This window comes from Oenanthe melanoleuca, chromosome Z (genome assembly GCF_029582105.1).
Source record: "Oenanthe melanoleuca isolate GR-GAL-2019-014 chromosome Z, OMel1.0, whole genome shotgun sequence".
Classification (NCBI taxonomy): Eukaryota; Metazoa; Chordata; class Aves; order Passeriformes; family Muscicapidae; genus Oenanthe; species Oenanthe melanoleuca.
Window position 1 is genome coordinate 38696280 of NC_079362.1, and position 16656 is coordinate 38712935.

At 41.3% G+C, this 16656-nt stretch overlaps 1 protein-coding gene across 2 annotated transcripts in view; it reads left to right on the top strand.

Annotated features, from left to right (window-relative positions):
- Positions 1–5604: 5604 nt before the first annotated feature.
- Positions 5605–16656, top strand: part of FANCC (FA complementation group C) — an 83104-nt gene continuing 72052 nt past the window's right edge. For both annotated transcript variants that reach the window (XM_056514246.1, XM_056514247.1), the window contains exon 1: positions 5605–5645. The gene's annotated coding sequence lies outside the window, so the exon portion shown is untranslated. The remainder of the gene's footprint in view (positions 5646–16656) is intronic.

Genomic DNA, 16656 nt, shown 5'->3' on the forward strand with positions numbered 1-16656 from the left:
CAGCTCCGCCCAAGGACTCCCATGATGCATGGCTCCAAGGCGGAAGTTTTACCGAGAAAACAGACCTCCAAAAGCAACAAAAAAGCATCAAATAGAGAACTAAAAGTGACACCATTGAGTAAGCAGAAACATTTACCTACTAAAAGTAGTCTCCAACAACTCACCATCACTTAAGAAGTAGTGCGGCAGAGTAACTCCCTAGACAACGCAAGCTAACAGCGCGATCCTGAGAATGCTGGTGAAGATAGAACCCCCAACTCTGCAGCCTCAGCGGCAGAATTGTCTTGAAACCTTCTCCCGGAGGAGGAACAGGCAGGAGCAGCAGCGGCATGTACGGCCCTTGAGTTCTCTCCCGTAGCTGTTCAACAAAGGCCTTTTCAAGAAAGAGCATTGTCTCTTGGCCCTGTTTATAACACATTTAGTAAATTACTGTATTTAATGGAATTAGAACTTACAAGCAGTTTTTACTTGCAATGTTTTAGAGTGTTGTGGGCTTGTTTGAAATTCATCAACAGGATTTGCAGACTGATACCTCCAAGAAGCAACTCCCCTTCTCCTTACTGAAGACAGTTTCTTTAATGGAACAGCACAGAAAGCAGCATAAGCAACTATGAAATTATACTGCAAATCCAATGGGAGCTATAGGAGAAAATTAATACCTGGAAGTCATTGAAATCAACATACCCAACTGCTCTGCTAACAGCTGCCTAAAATACAGTATTTTAGTGGGTAAATATTCAAATATATAATCAGCATCTAGAAATGCCACATCTGCCTATTCAGAAATCCCCCACTGTGGCTAGCAAACAGCAATACACTGAAATCGATTGTGGCCTTCACTGGGGATCTTTTGAATATGATTATGCTTTGCTTGCCACTGCACTGCTCAGCAATTCCCATTTATTTGTAAAGGACAACAATATGGCTGCAGTAGCTACCTTAGCTCTTTGTTATCTTGTACCAAGCATTTTAAGCCAGTCACAGATCTATATATCTACACCATGTTCACTTCAGCCAAGGGGTCTGAGGGCATTTTGCTTGGTACTCATCTGTTGCTCAGAGCAGTCTTTAGCTAATCATTATGATGTGCATATGTGGTGGTCAGCGCATTGATAATTATATTTACCATGCACATTTGTGTGCCTCACCTGCAGTTCATCCCATCACCTCCCCCAGAATTTATTCTAACATTCCAAACTTCTGAAAAGCTTCAAACAGCTGGGACTTTTCCTTTCGTTCTTTTTTTTCCTTCTCTTCCTTTTTCCTCTCAAACTTGTCAAATACATATTTCTTTCTCTTCCCCTAACAAGGGACTTTTTTTCCAACCAAATTAATACTAGCCAAAAGATTGAATGTTGATATTTTGCCCTGAGTTAAAGTATAGTATCTGCTGTGTCTCATCAAAGTGCAAAGCTTAATGAGGGGCTTTGGCAACATACCTTGGGGAAGAGGAGATTGCTAGGGCTCTCAGAGAGCAGCCAGGAATTCTCTGGTATTTGGAATATCCTTTCCAAAATATTCAAGGTTTGAAGTAATGGAATTCTTATCTATAGCAGTACTATTTCTGGTGACTTTTAATAGTTCCAAATATTATTTGTAAGCTATTAGTAATTCTCTAAGGCAGCTGCATTAGCTTTATATGTAGTAGTATCTGTTATTAAAGATCAAGGCTAAAGAAATAGTCTCCATAACATTTTTTAACCTCAGATGTTTTGCATTTATTAAATGTGGGAGTGGCAAACTCCATACAGACTGTCTGAAGTAACATAACATTTGTATTGGCATTCACTTGACTTGTACTACCTATTTCATTCGTATCATTGCCACTTATTTTTTGACTATTTAAAATGAGGGTCCTTTGAAGGTAATTCAGATGTTCTTTTCACCTACTGGAGCTCATTCATATTAGTGAATTACTTTCATCTTTGTTTTTTTATTTGCTCCTATTTTTTATACATTTGTCTATTATACCCTTTCCCATGACTTCCTTAAATGCTCTAGTTTGGTTTGTTTTTTTAATTCCTGGGTTTATTTTTTACAGCTGCTACTATATTATGATGATTTTTAGCCATATGTTCAGATGCGCATGAGAATTTTCATGCAGTTGGCTTGTTGAGCCAACAAAATTGTAGCAACAAAATCGTAGCAACAAAATTGTCTTAAGTTGATGGCATAAACATCAAACTGATTAACAAAGGCAGTTTTTTGCTACTCTGACTGTGGGATAGAAATGCAGTTCAGACAACTCTAGAATACATTGAATCAGAAACATAAAAAATGATGTTATCAAACTTCTTCCACTTCTTCCAGGGTACTAGAACTCTAAAAAGTGTCATGAATGAAATAACAAATAATGCTGACATTTAAGAAAGTGTTAACACAATTGATGGTAGAAAGCAAATACAAATTCTTCCATGATTTCACTCGACAAAAAAGAGGAATAGAATGATTAAAAGAGTTGCATGATTTATGAACTGGACTCACTGTGTGAATATGGGCATTACATACAAAGCTCCAAGTTGTGGTCTCAAATGTGCTGGATGTACAGGAAACATTCCTGACAGTTTGTCTTGATGGGTTGCCTGATGACCGGTTGCTGTTTCCCAAGAAAGAACTTTGAAACTTTTACAAACAAGCCTTTAATTCATCAGGTGTTTCTGATTTGATGGGATGAAATTTTAAGAAGTAATTTAAGTTATGCACAGGGATTTCACTATATGGGTAAGTAAAATTTGCTTTTGTACTAACAGGGATGCCTCATTTTATAGAAAATTGAAAGCAGGGGTGATCAGAGAAGAGGCAACCTCTAAAAAATAAAAGAATGCAAGAATGCAGGAGTATGAAAGCTGAATGGGAGTAAGGAGTTTGAACACCAGCTGGTCTTATAAAATTATGGAAAGAAAATCAGCAACTTTAACTTCAGCAGCCACAGTAGTCATATGTTCAAGCAGACTTTAAATCTTGAATACAAGTCTAATACAAACTAGCCTATAATTCAGACTAATGACATCATTGCCATTTAATTTAAAATCCATCTGAAAAGCAACAATTCAACCTAGATTTGAGAGAGTTTTGCCATAGTGACTTTGTTCTTTCAGACAATCGGTTTTGTTTTCCATAGGTGGGAATGCAATGAGTGCCTTACTAATTTAATTTCTTCAAGGAAGAAATAAGGACAAGGTGGTGTAAGAATACATATTTGGAGGAAGATGCTAGGAAACAGAGAATTCTGTGTGCTGATGGTTTCTCAAAAAGATGGGTGGAAATACAGTAGCAACTTCTTACCAGCTCTATTTTGCAAATAGTGAACATGGAGATAAAACCAGGCAGGAGTGAAAGAGCTACCAGGGTAAACAGGAGAAGGACTGAGTAGGTGAGTTGAAGAGGAAGAACGAGAGGAAAAGAATTAAGTAAGACTCACAGTCTTACTGTGTGGGGAGTGATAAGCAAAAATTCACCAAGTAGTCAGCTTGTGTAGCATTTGTATTTTCAGTAGGATTGTTTTGAGGACCAGTGTCAGATCTTGGTAGTTTTATTACTAATGCATTATAACAAACTGAGGGACAGTAGGGTTTACCCTGTCTATATTTTTCACTTGATTTGGCACCAACACAAATTTCAGTAAATCGAATATTTATTTCCAACCCTAAGCTTTTTCAAAACAAAGTTTCTTATTTGCTCTATGTCTGTACTCATATGATAGCATTTTGCTCACAGGGATACAAGGACCTGCTATGTTCAGAAAACTGAAAAGAAGCAAAAGTTTAACGTGTTTGCACTTAGTCTTACCAGAAGCGGTAAAGCTGAAGGCTTTTATTAATTCATGGTCAGAGCCCAGGACAAAGACTGTGGGCATGCACCATGGCCACTGCCAGCATTCGGTGCATGGTGGCCGAGAAGGCACACCCCCCACTGGGGACACCATATCCCGGTCAGTTTGGTTTCCCAGTGAGCTGCTCCTGAGCTGCACGCTCAGGGTCAGACTGGCTTTGCAAATTGCTGGCTCACCCAGTGAGTTTTCCATATGCAGGAAACGGAGTTTCACCAGGGACCCATGGAAGTGCATTGGCCCTGAAGACCCACAAGGCTTCTGTCTGTCCCAGCTCTGGCTCTTGATGTCTCGTGTTTGAGTCGGAAAGCCAACTGTGTGCCAGATCCAAAACCAAAGAACCACAGAATATCCTGAGTTGGAAGGGATCCAAAAGGACCATGGAAGTCCAACTCCTGGCATTGAGCAGGACATCCACAAAGAGTCACACCATGTTGTGCCTGAGAGTCTTGTCCAAACTCCTCTTGAACTCAGACAGGCTTGGTACTGGACGGCCTATTCCAGCACCATCCACACTTTGCTGAGGTGAAGCACCTCCCCAGGTTCCCAGCCTGAACCCGACACATGCTCCCGCATCGACTTGGGCTCTATCATGGCTCTGGCTCTGTCAGGGCTCTGCCTCTGTCACAGCTCCAGCTCTGTCACGACCCGGGCTCTGTCACAGCTCTGGCTGTGTCACGGCTCTGGCTCTGTCACAGCCCTGGCTCTGTCACAGCCCTGGCTCTGTCACGGCTCTGTCTCTGTCACAGCCCGGGCTCTGTCACGGCTCTGGCTGTGTCACGGCTCTGGCTCTGTCATGGCTCTGGCTTTGTCATGGCTATGGCTCTATCACGGCCCTGGCTCAGTCACAGCCCGGGCTCTGTCACAGCCCTGGCTCTGTCATGGCTATGGCTTTGTCACGGCTCTGCCTCTGTCATGGCTCGGGCTCTGTCATGGCTATGGTTCTGTCGCGACCCGGGCTCTGTAACGGCCCGGGCTCTGTCACGGTTCTTGCTCTCTCATGGCTCTGGCTCTGTCACGGCTTTTGCTCTGTCACGGCTCTGGCTGTGTCACGGCTCTTCCTCTGTCACGGTTCTGTCTCTGTCACGGCCCGGGCTCTGTCATGGCTATGGCTCTGTCACAGCTCTGTCTCTGTCACGGCTTTGTCTCTGTCACTGCCCAGCCTCTGTCACGGCTCTGGCTCTGTCTCTGTCACGGCCCGGGCTCTGTCACGGCTCTGTCTCTGTCACGGCTCTGTCACGGCTCTGTCTCTGTCACGGCCCGGGCTCTGTCACGGCTCTGTCTCTGTCACGGCCCGAGCTCTGTCACAGCCCGGGCTCTGTCACGGCTCTGTCTCTGTCACGGCCCGGGCTCTGTCACGGCCCGGGCTCTGTCACGGCTCTGTCTCTGTCACAGCCCGGGCTCTGTCATGGCTCTGTCTCTGTCACGGTTCTGTCTCTGTCACGGCCCGGGCTCTGTCACGGCCCGGGCTCTGTCATGGCTCTGTCTCTGTCACGGCCCGGGCTCTGTCACGGCCCGGGCTCTGTCACGGCCCACGCTCTGTCACGGCCCGGGCTCTGTCATGGCTCTGTCTCTGTCACGGCTCTGTCTCTGTCACGGCCCGGGCTCTGTCACGGCCCGGCCTCTGTCACGGCCCGGCCTCTGTCACGGCCCGGGCTCTGTCACGGCCCGGGCTCTGTCACGGCCCGGGCTCTGTCACGGCTCTCCCGCGCACAGGCGGCCGCTCTCCAAGCCCCGCCCCTCCCCCTGCGCAGGCGCGGTCCGGTCGGCGGGGGCAGCGCGCGCGAAATTCCAAGGGAGCGGCGCGGCGGGCGCGGTAAGCGGCGGGAGGGGCGGGACGGAGCGGGAGCGCGGAGCTCCGGCGGCAGCCGCCCAGGCGCTGGAAGGGAGCGGCGGCTTCTCGCCCGTGCCGCCCCCGCTGGCCGCGCCGCGGTGGTCGCGGGCAGGGGGCTGTCCTGGCGGGAAGGGGATCATCCCCAGCGCGGACCCTTCCCCCCTCCGCGGGGCTGGCGGCGGCGAGCCCGCCGGGAAGGGGTGGCATGGCAGAGGGGCGCCGGGCCGGCTTCAGGCCCTCGCTGGGGCTTTCCGGCCGGCAGAGGGAGGTGGCCGTGGGGCCGGGCCTGGCTCTGCGCGGTGTCCGGAGCTGCTCGTGCCTCACTGCTGTGGGCGCTTGTGGCCGTGCCAGGCGCCCCGTCCGGCCTGGCCTGCAGCGCTTCCGCCGGTCAGGCATCCCTGGTTCCTCTGGGCAGCCTGTCCCAGTGCCTCACCACTCTCTCGCTGAAAAGTTTCTTCCTAACACGTAGCCTAAGCTGCTCTAAGGCCATTCCCCCTTGTCCTATTGCTACATGCCCCTCTAAAAAGTCCACGTCCAGCCTATACATAATTCCCTGTGTAGGTGCTATCTGGTACCGAAAACATCTGCAAAGAGAGACATCAACATCCGTGCTGCCTGCGTCTTCCTATTCCCCCTCCTTCCAGGGAAGAAACAGTGACAAAAGGTCATTTTGCAATATATGTTCAAGATCGGTGCAGCAATGATACATGGATACCTTCCTAAAAGGTTGGTCGACAGAGGGGAATTTGTTTCTGGTTTAGCAGACTTCGCTAACTTTTGTACTGTGCAGTCTGACACAGATATCTTCTGTGGTGGAGGAACTCTAGTAGAGTAGGCTTTTAAAGAATACTGTCAGAAAATATAGCTGGCCTTTAATTTAAGCTAAAGATTAGGGAAGACAAATGTCCCGTAAGTGCTGGGAGAGTTTGACATTTTAAGTTTTGAGTTTAGGTTCACAAATGTAGGTAATTAAATTTCCACTCCTCTCAAAATTTTTCCGAATGGCCATTTTTCATGTGGGAGAATAACTAAAATAACTAAAATGGGATAGTGTGCTCTCTCTCTCAGAGTGAAGAACCCTTTAGGGAAAGGATCTAATCTAGATGGGCTTTTGATAGCTAGGAGAATTCTCAGAATTTGGGGTTTCTTTTCTGATATGCAATTAACGGATCTGAAGCTGTCCCCCATCTCTTTTGTGAAAAGAAAGCTTTATTATCTGCGCCCAATAAATTAATTATGTTCTGAGTTACATGAATTGCTTGCTCCATTATTTGGGTTTATGCTATCGCCCCTTCTTAGCTCAATATTGAAAAGTTGTGTGGTAACACCGTACGGTGTTTGAGGCAGGGGTGGAGACACTGCTGAGGGCAGAGCGCGAGGCGCTGCCAGATCCATGGAAAATGTTGGATTTTGGCGCTGCGGGGAGGGCCCCGGGCGCTCACTGCTGCCACCTCCTGGGCAGCGGCGGCGCTGCGGGGCTGGGCCGCTCCGCAGGATTCTCTCCAGGGAATATGGCACTGGGAAAACCCGAGTAGGGAACAGATCCCGAAGGTTATCTTCTCGCTTACAAGGATGGATCAAGTTTTGGTAATAACTTCTGTGCTTTTTATCTTGGTTTCCTCAGGAAGTGAGATGTGTGTGATTCTGCCTCTCCATGTCTTTGGCTACTAAGGATTGAACATGATAATTTTAACAAACTTTGAAAGCAGGCTAAAGGTTTTATGATGATTCTATTCCTACATATATTCTAAAATTTGAAGGGAGGGTCAAAGAGAAAGGCTGATATTCCCCATATTTTTGGGCAGTAGTCCTCCACGACTGGATCACCTCCCTTCCAAAAGCAGGCAGAGGAAGTTGGGACTATTCATCTTGAAGAAGAGAAAGTTGTGCAGAGAACTCATAGCAGCCTTCCAGTATCTGTAGGGGGCTTACAGGGAAGCTGAAGAAGGACTCTTCATCGGGATCTGTAGCAATAAGACAAGAGGCAAAGTGTTCAAACTGAAAGAGAGAACTTCGGGTTGTGTATTGGGAAGAAATTCTTTCCTGTGAGGATGGTGGGACACTGGAACAGAATGCCCAGGGAGGTTCTGGATGCTCCATGCCTGGCAGTGTTCAAGGCCAGGTTGTATAAATCCTTGAGCAACCTAGTCTCATGGGCAATGTCCCTGCCTGTGGCAGGGAGGGTTGGGACTAGATGATCTTTAGGGTCTGTTCCACCCCCTTAACATTGTATGATTCTGTGATTCCATCTGGTCAGCACATGCATACGGACCAGCTGGGTGGGTGCACATGAAATTAACTACAGGATACCATGGGTGAAAGTGTCATAAGGGGCACTGGTGGGAGTTGGGGTGATGTTATGAGGGGTTACAGCAACAAAGGATATCCCTTTGAAGGCACTGGACACAGTTGTTCCATCAGTGGAACAGCCTTGAGCTCTAAGTGTGCTTTTAAATTATAATTTCTTTTCTTTTTCCCTAAAACATATATTTCAGTATACTGCCCTACAGCTGTGAAAATGCTGCTTTTGGCAAAGATGTTTTTCAGACATTTGGGTGGAGGATTTTCAGAAGAGTGACAAAGATAGGTGAAACAAGTTTTTCCTGAAATAAAAACTCATAGTGTTAGAATAATTTGATATACAATCATATTCCATATATATATATATATATATAATTTGATATATGGAATAATTTTTGGTGCTTACAGGAAGATTTAATCTTCAGTCTTTGATTTATCAGGTTATTTTTTAAGAATTATTTTTAATGGATACAGCATATTTTGATCTAACCTGATCTAAACAATGCACAAAAGTATGCCAGATTGTGAAGATCTTGCTACATGTAAAAGTGGTAGAACAGCTCGCAAAAATAAAACCATAAACAATTCAGGTTTCAACAAGAAGGGTATTCCCAGACTGTGTTTTTCAGTTAATGCTATAATAAATTGCTGTCGTTGTTAATGTTATTAAAATGAAGACAATGGTAATACTCCTTGAAAATCTGTAATTCCTTTCATGCAGCTATGGGAATTAGAAAGTTCTTCGTACTTGAGGCTTCATGGCACATATCACCAGCTCCCAAGAACACTTTAGGACCATGCAGTTAGTCTGCTTTCTAAGGAGTGTACAGGAGTGTACAGTATGTTAAATATTATGTTCTTGGAGAGGGACAATAACTTTGCAAGTTATTGCACAATATTTAAAATTAATAAGAGTTAGTTATGAGTTTTACTATATAAATAATATTAATTTTAGATTGGCTACGTCAAGTGGCATGTGATGATTTGGAGATGCAAAATACCCTGTTAGTATTATATTAATCATAAACTCGTTAAACATAAATAATTAATGAAAAGAAATCTAGATTATTTATATTAACAATCATAACTTACTCTTCTGAATTTCAGAAGTTTTGATTACAGCTTCTTTAAAATTTGTTCAAGAACGCTATTACTCTGTGTAGTGATAAAGGGTGGACTCAGGTGCTGCTTGTGAGAGGTTTCTGTTAGTTTTCCAACCATCAGTCTTGCATATGGTTGCAGGGTTGTGACATAGTACTGCTCCGTGCATTTTAAACTTTCAATAGCAACTGTATTTCTTAGCAGTACTGTGGGCTATAGTTTCATAATTTTACTAGTAATGAGTTATATAGGTGTTACTGGACACAGTCTAAAGACAGATTACTTACTCAGGTGTAATCTGCACAGCATCATTTATGGTGATCTTGCAAAATGAAACCCATGACGCTACTGCAGCAAAAGGAACTTTGCAAATCTTTGAGAGGAATAAATAAAAAAAAAAGTTGTAAATGGAGTAAATCTGATGTTACCAGATATTTGGTTTTAGGACTTTTTTTTGGTTTGGTTTGGTTTGGTTTGGTTTTTTGGTTGGTTTTTTTTTGTTTTTTTTGTTTTTTGTTTGTTTTTAAGTAAACAAATGTATGAGTAAATGTACCATTCTTTACATTCAGCGAAGAACTAATCAGGCTTCTGCAGTGGTAACACAGATTGTACCTTATTTAACTAACTTTAATGATTTCTTTAGTATCATGTGTCAGATGTGTAAGAAGTGGGAATTGGATTCTTAGCCTTCTGACTCCTGAAGCCAAATTATAGCACTGTCCTTCCTCCCTATTAGTAGATTCATTGGATGTGGTTTTTTTAGAAATCTTGATTAACTATGTGACATACTGAAGTATTCCAGATAGGACTGTAATAAGGTGTCAACTAAATTGACATATATGAGTGTCCAGGGAGAAGAGGCCAAGAGACATACCACCAGCTAGCATTTTTTTTTCTGTGCTGTACGTGAGAAGTTCTCCTTTATCATCAACTGACCACATTCATAAGCTGTTCACTTCCCATAAAATAAGAGGAAAACACAGTTCTAATTTCATGCCAGGGCAAAGTTGCGAGGTTTTTATGAACACATGTGACTGAGGCATTATTGACAAGTCAGAGGATCCTCTGTAGCACATTAAAAACACATAAATGCTCATAAAATATACAGGAATAATTATCTGAAAATTCCACAAGTCATTGTCTCATCAATTTGAATGTCAGTTCCCTGTCTTCATTCTAAATGCCCACATAGCTAATTGTTGCTGTGGTATGAGTTTGAATGAATGACCAAAAGTCTTTGCTCTAGATGTTTCTGAGGAAACTTATCTCTTCTTGTTTGCAAAGAATGAATAGCCTGATTTAATGCCTGTGAATAGCATGAAACCTTGTCAATGAACTCCAGGGACAAGGATCTGTAGGAGTGTGTTAAGATAATGTACAACAAAAAGGTGTAAATGTTGATGTGAATGTCATGAAGTTATTTTTATTCTTCTGAAGAATACATTTTTCTTTTTCTGTCAGGTGTACTTAGTGCCATAAATACATCTTTATTCTGAAGATTTTATTCTGTGGCTATTTCTTAGTGTGAGTAGTCAGAGAGAAAGGAGCGGGGGAGAGTATGAGACTCTTTTTATGCCAGAGAGGTGCACTCTTTCATTTGCAAGCTTGCTTTTGCTGTGGACTCTGTGAATACTTTTCAAAGATTTTTTTTTTTGCTTACAATTATTAAGCTGTCACTTGAGTTCATATAAAGGTAAATATGTATAATATAAACTGAAAAGAAAATAGTATCCTGTGATTCTTGTGTGGTCATTTTCTTTTTGGTGGAATATTGTCCATCATTGCATAAATTATCATGTCATGCTTGAGGAGCTTAAGGTGAATAATGGATTATCTTTGAGGAAATCCTTGAAAAACAGTGTTTCCTAATAGGCTAGACTATATGAGATTTGTGTGTTTTATCTCTTTTTATTTGTTTCCTCAGTGAATTCGAACAAATTGTTTTCTATTTGTTCCTCTGCATCCTTATGCTCATGCAGAAATGCTTTAGCTCTCTAGAACTCAGGGATTTCAATGAAAGATATGTGCTTCATTACTAAATAAATATTAGAGGTTCTTGTAAAAATTCCTAGTATAAGAATTACAACCTGACTGTATGAGTAGCTTTGGATATCAGTAACATAGTCAGTATTTTACCTCATGTTCAAATACTTGCGATAAAGGGTTTGGAACATACGTCTTATTTTCATATACCAGTGTAAGACAGGGGGAAAGCTTGAATGTAGCAGTTGTATGGCTATTAAAGAAGCTGGAAATATCAAGCCCCTTAGTGTTCATTTATTATTTAGTTGAAGGAAGAAAGGCAGTTCTTTCTGTAGTCATTCTTCTCTACATGTTAAGCGGTTGTGTCCTTGTTGCTTTCCCTCTCAACCCCCACACCTTAGCTGGAGGAAGATTATGCTCTGTCAGGAACTTTTTTAGATTTTCCCCTTGCCTTCTTGTAATTTTAGTACCTACAGGTGGAAGTAAACGCTATTCCTTGATAAAGTAATAAAAAGGAATACACATTTTATATGATATTGCAGGTGATATTGGACTCCTCTGATGAGAGGATTAATGTTCTAACTTTCTGTGTACAGTTCCGTGTATATGCTTCTGCTCATGCTTGAGGGAATTACTGTATAATATGTCTGTTAATTGCAGGACATAAATTTCTAAAAAAGAAAGTGCCAAAGATTGGTGTATATGCAACATGCGTGTCACTGATAGCTCATAATATGTAACTGACACCAAATGCTGTTTATTCCGTGGTGAAACTTTGAATTAATCTTTCCCTAGGGTTTTTTTGGTTTGTTTTTTTTTTTTTCCCCCGAGGGACTGAATTTTAAGGAAATAAATTTCTCTGTATTCCACTCAAGTAGAACACAGCTGAGCAGAATACAAGTTGGTAGAAGAGGAGGTTCTATGATGAGGGAGATTTGGATGGTTTGATTTATGTTCAGACCAGAATGGAATGTAATGAACAATTTTGTTGGGACAAAAATCATCTAGTCCAACTGCCTGGCCAATTCACAGCTGAACAAATGTTAATTTTAGTATTAAGTGCATTGTCCAAATGCCTCTTTTTAAAGCATTGACAGGCATTGAACAAAACTCACATCTGTAGGTAACCTTTTCCAGTGTTTGACCATTTTCCTAAAGAGTGGTAAAGAAAGATTTCCCAGTGTCCAGTCTGAACATCCCCTGATGAGGATTTGGACCATTCATACAAATCCTGTTACTGGATTCCAGGAAATCCCAGGAGCAGACCAGCACTCCCTCTCCAGGTCCCCTCCTCAGGCAGCTCTACAGAGCAGTGAGGTCACCCCTGAGCCTCCTTCTCTCCAAACCAAACAAACCCAGAGCCCTCAGCTGCTCCTCTCAGGATGTGCCTTCCAGCCCTTCCACCAGCTCTGCTGTCCTCCTCTGGACCATCCAAGGACCTTCCCAGCCTTGTCAGACCGTGGGCCCAGCACTGCTCACAGGACACACAGACAGTTCTTCCTTGTGTAGTTTGAAGGCTCGATCAGACCTAATGTCTCTTTCCAGAGTTGCCTTTATTCTTTGCATAGCTGGTTAAACTGCAGTTTCCCTTGTGTCTTCTTTATTTCCAGTGTTGTCATGGAAATCAGCTGAAAATGAGTTGGACTGAATGAAAAGACCCTGTCCAGTGAACTAAATTGAAGGATACTTGAACATTAATTTTCATTAGAGCTAGCCCCACAAAAACTTCATTCCTTCAGCACTAGTAGCAATTGCTACATTCTAGGGACCTGAGTGTTGCCAAAAATTCTTGTAAGATTTACTATTTAGATTGCAAGACAAAGTTCATAAACCTTACTGAGGAAATAGATTGAAAGATGTGCTTCACAACCCCTTTCCCCACCACTCCCATTTCTAGAAAACAGTGAGGTTTCAAGGTGTCTACTTGTTTGTGTTTCTGTTCACCATGCCCAGGATGTAAATTCTAGCTTCTGCTGTATTTTGAGGTGTATTGTTGTTACCTTTGTGGTCAGTCACTGGTAAGAGGAAAGCAGTTCACATACGGAAGAGTTAAAGGGTAAGCTAGCAGAACCCGTTTCTTTCAAGCCTGGCTTTTGTTCTGAAAGTTGTGTTGATCTGCTTAACATCAGTGTGCACTGGTCAAATCTGGAATTTGCCTAATTGCCTTGGAACAAATTTTGATTTTGTGCATCCATCTGATTTCCTGTCTTCTTGTGGTATAGACAGCTTTATGTGGGTCTTACTGGATTTTGTTCTGGCCACGACTGGCATTGAAATTCTTTTAAACTAGGACATTGTATGTTTTGGTACTTTGCCGAATTGCATGGAGGCTTCTATGGCCAGAGATGTAACTTAATTTATTGCCTGTTTTCTCCTCTTAAATTTAACTTAAAAAAAAAAAGTACTGATGGTGTTGAAGTATTAGTAACTTCTTTTTTGTGTTCCTAGCAGGAGTGGCTTCCAGTGGATTGTGATCTGAATTTTTTTTATTCTATTTGTTCTTAAAAATCCATTATGTAGGCTGGTACTTACAGATTTTGTGGTTGAAAGTATAGTTAACTGCCTTCTTGCCCTGTTAAGATTCATTATGGAAAGGTAACAAATAACATATGTAAAATTCAGTGATATCACTCCTGCTTTCACTGTTCCTGTGGGTAGAAGATAAGAATTAGATGGATATGCTAAGATATTATTTCAGCTTTCCCCGTTAAAGAGGGTTTTTTTCTTTATTTTCAAGCCTCTTGAAATGGGGTAAGTTAGAATGAAGATCTGCTGCTACAAGATAAGCTATTGGAACCAGAATGTTTTAAAATTAATTTTGTGTGAGGCTAATAAATAATATTTTTGGGGTCATGAAGCCTGATAAATAGAAATCACAGAACGTGCTGAGTTGGAAGGGACCCCCAAGGATCATTGAGTCCAGCTCCTGGTCCTGCACAGGTCACCCCAAGAGTCATACCATGTGCTGAGAGCATTGTCCAAATGCTCTTGAACTCTGTCAGGCTGTGTTTGACCACTGCCCTGGGGAGCCTGTTCCAGTGTCCAAACACACTCTGGTAGAGGAAAGTTTTGTCATGATCATACAGGCCTTTTGTGGGGAGAGAAAGATGTAATGTTTTCAGAGTATCTGTGAAAGGGAGATCTTGTATGAATCACAGCAAAGCTTGCTTCCTCAGGGCATTACATCTTCTCTAGACCTGCAGAGCAACAGACTGCAACTGGAAATATAATTCTGCAATTTGCAATGATACTCAGGTGAAACTGTTCACAAAATTAGCGCTGTTAGAGGCTACAGTCACTTAAACATGAAAACTGAGCGCTTTTTTCCTGTGAGACCTGATAATGTAATTCAGAAGACAACTCTGTTAAATTACCAATTATCAGAGTAAAGAAGAAACAAGTACAGAGCAGCAAAATAGAAGAGTTAATTGCTTTCTCCAGGAGAATTTTCAGTCTAAACATTGAATGATAATGTCAGCCATCTGGTTGACAGCTATTTAGTTTGCCAGATTTCACAGGTTACTTAGCTATTAATTTTTTCCTTTCTTTTGGCAAAATTGTGTCTTTCGATTTTATTTCCAGGGGAAGATACAGCATTCAATTTGTTTTAATTTGGAAAGTGTGCATGCAATTTGTTTTAATTTGGAAAGCATGCATGCTGACAGGCAGTTTTCTATAATAGTTGTTTTTTCTTGCTGTAAAATAACTGCTAATGTAGGCAAAAAGAGAAATAGGCAAACTTGTTTTTGTGTGGAAAGTTACTAAATAAAATTGAACCCTAATTAACACTGCTTGTAAGCACACCAGTCTAAAATGAAGATAGAAGTTATTCTCTCAATTATTCCTGACTGCTGGACTGCCAGTGTATGTAGATTAGGCTTAGTACCAATTTATAAACCAGCCTGTGAAGCTAATTTCTCAACAAGGTATACTGGAAAATAAGATGAAAGGAATAAATAATGTATGTTTTTAATTTTCACATAGTCTTTACTATTCTTGGGCCTTTCTGAAGTTCCTAAAAAAATTGCTTTTTTTCCTAGTAAACTATTTTTAAAATTTATTTGGGAGGGGCTGGTAACAGATTTTCTTTAAAGTAGGAAATAAATTATGTTTGCTCTTACCTCCTATCTAAATATATCTTAAATTTTCTTCTGTACTTGGCAAGCAGAAGGAGACTTGTCAAGGTGAAGATGAAAAATATACTTGAGAACAAGGTGAAGAAATAGATATTTGATGTAGAGAAGTAATAAATGAGAAAATAGTAAAATGTTCAGGATAATTGCTACTTTTTTTTTTCCTCTTGGCATTACTTCACAATATCTATTAGGTAGTAAATTTGTGACATGGTTATCATAATCATTGAAGCACTGAAAAAGTTAATTCTCTTTTGTTTTATTACTGTACCAACCATGCTGTATTACAATCAAGTTAAGGGTGATTAAGGAGTCAAAAGAATGATATATTTTGATTATATAACATACTGAAGTGCTTACCTAGTATCTAGTCTCCTAATTGGTAATATTAGTCTCCTAATGTAATAAATATGCACAAAAAGGCTGTTCTACTTATTTTGGAAGTATTAAAACTCCTTAAAAATAGTTCGGAATTTGGAATGTGCTTTGTTGTCCGAATGGTGACCTGTTCCGCTTGGGCCCTGACGTCAAAAGAATATTTTTAACTGTTTTCCTATTTTGTGTTTTTCCTCATAAGCTAAGGTTGCTGGTGGGTAGGATTTAAGAGAGGAGGAGGAAGAGGAGGAAGAGTGGAAAGTAAAATGTTCATTTGCAGTGTGGAGGTACTTATCATTGATTCAAGGAAAAGTGAGAGTTTTATACTTAGAATGCAAGTTTTAGTCATGTTTATTTGGAATGCTGTTTATTTATTTGGAATAAGGTGCTATTGTACCTTAACAGTATCTTAAAGATCCTTCTACTTGAAATCTTTATTTAAATTTAGCAGCTGAATTTACAAAATTAAAGAGAAATAGAGTCATAAGAGTTTGATTGTAATTTTTGTGAACCTACTTAAAACCAGATTTGGGGACTTTGCCTCAAGATCTGGTAATAAACGTGACTGAAGTGGTATGTTTCAGATACCATCCAGATAGCTCACTTGACACAATAAAATTCCGTGTCAGAAATGCTGCCATTAAGTTCTGAAAGGTATAATGAGTACCCTCATATCAGAGTTCCCCAAGGTTGTGTGTGTTTGAAAGTATGAGGCCAAGAGGGTTTGACTGGTGGTTCTCAGAGAAGAGGACTACAGACTTCCCCATTTATTCTAGAAGTAAGAGGTACTGTAAGATGATTCACAATTATTCTGGGTTTTGAATTTGCCATGTTGTGGAGAACATAGTCATAAATGAGAAGCAATTTGTGATTTTCTGCAGCTAAAGTAAAAGAAGTCCTTAATAACTGAAAAGAGTGGAAACGCAAGAGACTTTAGGAATGTACTTGTCAGTATTAAGATAAATTATTGATCAAGTATTTATTATCTATGATTCCTGTAGCTCTTCTAATATTTTCTATATAATACTGGGATCCGAACATTTAAGTTACTTTTGTTTAACTAACAGTTTTCTATTACTCTGGCTAATAAACTATATCCT